We start from the raw sequence: 4920 nt of genomic DNA, 5'->3' as shown, positions 1-4920 counted from the left end.
GTGAGCGGCGCCCGCGTGACAATCGGCGTGTCACGTGACCCAGACGTCTCATTCTCGGCGACCCGGGCTGGACAGTCTCGTGGCCTGGATGTGGAGCTCCAACTGCTTGCGACCCATGGTGCGCGACGTCGGCCACGGCTCCCCGGGGCTGACGACTCACGGCCTGGGGAACCAGAGAATGGCCGATCACCACCGAGGCCGCGACTCTATACTAGAATTACCAAGCGCGCTCCATTGCGGAAGCGCAGGACCTACGTAGGGGGCTGAAGGGAAAAGGCCCCGCTAGGGCGCGACCTGAACCGGGAGTGAGCGCTCGCTCCCCCGGCCTCAGGGGCGTTCCAGGCCAAGGTAACGGAAGATTAAAGCCACAAGTCCGTTCTGTAAAATGCTGTGTGGCTAGAAGAAGCTGGAATTCGGTGGTCTGGAGTGTTCTGCTAGAGAAGGGATCACAAGGTCACAACAATGTGATCTACTTATGACCTGAAAAAAATGTGTACTTTTAAAGCAAACTTGAGGCATCCATTGCCTGCCTCCACGTGGTGCTCTTCCCTTCATCGTTAATTATGAATCTCCTAGTTGACTGCCCTCAAATCCCCTCCCTCCAGACAAAATTATACATACCCTGGTGGGTATTTACTGCAAGCAGCGGAGGTACTGCTGGGACCTAAAGCAGGAAGGAGAGTGCCCAGAAGTAATGACAGAGGCTTCTTCCTGTGGGGGCTGACAGAGAAAGTCCAAGAACCAGAACTTAATTCTGTGGACCGTTGAAAGTCATCCCAAAGATCTGTGTTTTAGAAATTATAGGCTGAAGAGTTGGATAGATAAAAAACCAATTAGGAGGCCCTTTTTATAGGAGGTAGAGACTAATGAGAGCCTGAACTACAGCAGTGGGGAAGGAAGAAAGCTGTAGGTCCAGGAAATAGGTATCCAGAAAAGAGGCTTGAGGAGTGGTCAGTCAGAATTCTACAGATTAAGTCAGACGTCCAATCTTCCTTGTTCATCACTATATTATTACAGCATAGTTGAGTGCTGCCAAGTCACACACAAGATTGTCTCTACAGTCTTTGGGTTCCAAAACTTGAAACCAATTCCATCCAGGCCCTGAAAATGAACAGTACCTTAGGAATTTGTGGGGCAATATTAAAAGTTCTAACATAGAGCAAGTTGAATCCTCACTGCAAAAGGAAATAAAAACCATGCTATGGTTTGCCATCACTTGGCTAGTAAGTACTTTTAAATTTTTTAAATAACTGACTTTGAGATATTGGGGATCAAACCCAGGGATATATCATCATTGAGCTGCATTTCCAGCCCTTTTTTATTTTTATTTTTAGACAAGTCTTGCTAAGCTGCTCAGGTTGATGTTGAACTTGTGATCTTTCTGCCACAGCCTCCCAAGTCTCTAGGATTACAGACATGCACTGTGCTAACACTTGCATTCTTTTTTTTTTTTTTTTTTTAAAGAAAGAGTGGGAGAGAGAGAGAGAGAGAGAGAGAGAGAATTTTTTTTAATATCTATTTTTTAATTCTCGGCGGACACAACATCTTTGTTTGTATGTGGTGCTGAGGATCGAACCCGGGCCGCACGCATGCCAGGCGAGCGCGCTACCGCTTGAGCCACATCCCCAGCCCAACACTTGCATTCTTAATGCTGATTTCTTCACTGCATAAATCTAAATTTTCATCAGTACCAATAAATGGGTACTCCATCAGTCAATATCCAAAGTAACAACCTAGAGAATCCCAGAGTCATTGTCAGAAGAGCCAAGTTTATAATCAGATTTATAGGATCCAAAATTGAGGAGGGTTCACAGCAGGTTCAAAGGTAAAAGCAAGAGGTTTCAGGACTGAGTGTGTGCCAGAGCACCCTCTTCTGTGATATTCATCCCATACCATGGGAGAGGAATCAGTCACAAGATTAAAGAGCTGGACTTGATGAAGAAATTATAAAATTACTAGTGAAAGTACTTACATATTTTTGAGACAATATTTCAAAATTTCAATCATTCTGTCTCACCAATATATCATACAATTAGAAAGTTAATGAATAACTATGTTTCTAAACAGTTATAACCTAAATAAATGTTCAGAGCCTAGCATAAAATAGTGAAAATTTAGCCATGTGCAGTGGCACACACTTGTAATCCCAGCAGTTTGGGAGGCTGAAGCAGGAGAATCTCTAGTTCAAAGCAACTCAGTGAGACCCTGTCTCTAAGTAAAATACAAAAATGATGTGGATGGATGTGGCTCAGTGGTTAAGTACCCCTGGGTTCAATCCCCAATACAAAAAAAAAAAAAAAAAAAAAGGAAAGGAAATTTAAATGAGTAAGCAGTTCTTAGCAATATAAATTATTTAAATTACTATATATTCAGTATTTCCATCTATTTGTTTTTTGTGCATGTGGATTTAACCCAGGGACACTCAACACGAGCTATACCCCAACCCTTTTTAATTTTTATTTTGAGACATGGTCTCCCTAAATGCAGAGACTGACCTCCAACTTGTAATACTCTTGCCTCAGACTTTTGAGTCGCTACAACTACAGGTATGTGCCACTGTACACAGCCATCAATTTTTACAGTAGATTAATAATAAAAATAATGATACTAATAATATATAATGTTTGGTTGATTCTGTATTTTTTCTTTTATTAAAGGCAGCTTGTTAAATTAATAAAAACATGATTTCATTTTTATAACTATAGCTTCTAATAAAGTCACTATAGATATCAGAAAAAGAATTTAGTGTCAGACAATGTTATTTGGCTCACAAATTAAGAGTCATCACTGCAGAAGCAGAGAGCAAAATGACTAATTTTGTCTGGCGAGGTCTTTTACAAAGAAGGTGACCTTTGGACTGGCTCTTAGAGTATGAGTTAGCCAGGCAGGGAAGGGGAGCATGAGCAAGGCACAGAGGTCTAAAAGAAGACGGTATATTAAATATAGGGTTTTTGGAATAGGAAAGGAATATGTCCCATAATTTCCATACTTCCAAGCCCTCTACTGCCTTCTTGAAATACTTCTCCCACCTCCCACTCTACCACCTAATCAAACATCTAAACTTAAATTTTACCACCCTGAAAATCACTGACTTCTCAAACCTGGGTAAGATCCCCCTCTGGGATCCCATGACTCCCTGAGCTTATCTCTTTCAGAGCACTGATCCCATACTATTGAAAGTGTGTGTCCATTTGTCTGTTACACTTGAGGAAATGCTCTTTATGAACAGTTTCTGGGTTCCCTGTTATACTCCTAGCCCCTGGCACAGTATCTGGCACACAGTATAAGTTCAATAAGTAACTTGTTAAATGAATGACTGAGAGGCCTAACTATCTCTTCTTTTTTATCATCTACTTATTCTTTAGGTCTCAATCTAGACCAGCCCAACAAGGATGCTGTGAGTGGAGTATAAATGGCTGGACAGTGATCCCCTCAACTGGGGATGGGGCAGCTAGTGAAGAACTCTTTCCATATGTGCTGTGATGCAAGAAGTTTTTCAAAGCATTCCCTACTCTGGGGCTTTTACATAGCACCCTTATTTTAGCCTTTTTTATTTGTTTGTATCCCCTGTAGATCTCATATGAATGAGTATCCTTACTTCCTAAGCCAGGGCTCTGCACATAGTCTATAGCAAGTCATTGTTGAATGAATGAGGAAGGATTTGTGTTAATTTTTGAAGTCAGAATTTTGATACATAGAGGGAAAGAGCAGTCCATGGAGAAGGATGATAGTCTAGAAGGAAAACTTGTTTACTCTAGGATCTGCCTGGCAAGCAGCAGACCTTTGATGAATATGTTTTGGATGAATAAGATGAATAAACTTAAGAGAAGATCGCTGAAGAATCTGGAAGGATTCCGGGAAACTACCCTATTTGGTTGGAACGAATAATGCATGAAGAGAAATACTGACAAAAATAATCTTAGAAAGTAGGTTGAAGCTGAGTCAATAAGGGAAGTGGAAAACTATAAAATGAAGTACTATGTACCAGACATATGTTATATTATTTTTTTTCACAATGGGGTGAAACTGAGTATAATCTACATTTTACAGATGAGAAAACTAGCTCTCAGAATTAAAATAATTTGACCATAGACCTCAAATTACCATAGATAGTTGACAGAACCAGTATTTGGACCCAGGTCTTTTGCTCCAAAATCTGTTTTCTTATATGTTTATAGTACTTCTTTAAAAGCTGGACTACATATTGCATTGAAATTTTACTCTTGAGTCCATGGGAAAACAAAAATTTTTAAATTTACTTATTTATTAGTTATAGGTGGACACAACATCTTTATTTTATTTTTATATGGTGCTGAGGATCGAACCCAGTGTCTCACATGTGCTAGATAAGTGCTCTACCTCTGAGCCACAACCCCAGCCCTAAAACAAATTTCTTTAGTGAAGGAGCAACAAGGCCAGAACTAAGATAAATCTGCTAGCATGTATACAATATATATTGAGTGGGGAAAGCCTAATTTGGTAATGATTATCTCTGAGCCAAGTGGCAAAGAAATTTCTAAACAACCTGAACATCCCCGTGTGCTATGGGATTCAGAATTCACTTGGGATTGATAGCTTCATTTCTGTCACAGTGGCCAACTATATCAACAAGACTTTAAACTTTATTAAATTAATTTTAAGTAGAGAGTGCCAAAATTGTCTTTGCTTCTTGGGGACTCTCTTTAAAACCATTTCATCTCACAGGGGAGCATCTTTGCCTCTACTGCACACTGTTCTCTCTAAGCTCCTCCCTTCCTAGTGCTAGATTTATAAAACTTTATGCAATTTCCCACTAGTGAACATGTACAATTTCTTTTGTGTAGTTAGTATTCTGTGTTGCATTTTCCTTTTTTAGCCCAATTCTCTATTTTCTCCTAGTCATATAATCATCTCAGTTATCTTATTCAGGTTTAGTCTATA

The sequence above is a fragment of the Marmota marmota genome, unplaced genomic scaffold (assembly GCF_001458135.2).
Source record: "Marmota marmota marmota unplaced genomic scaffold, marMar, whole genome shotgun sequence".
Lineage (NCBI taxonomy): Eukaryota > Metazoa > Chordata > Mammalia > Rodentia > Sciuridae > Marmota > Marmota marmota.
The sequence above is the reverse complement of the archived record's forward strand: the minus strand, read 5'-3'. Positions refer to the sequence as shown.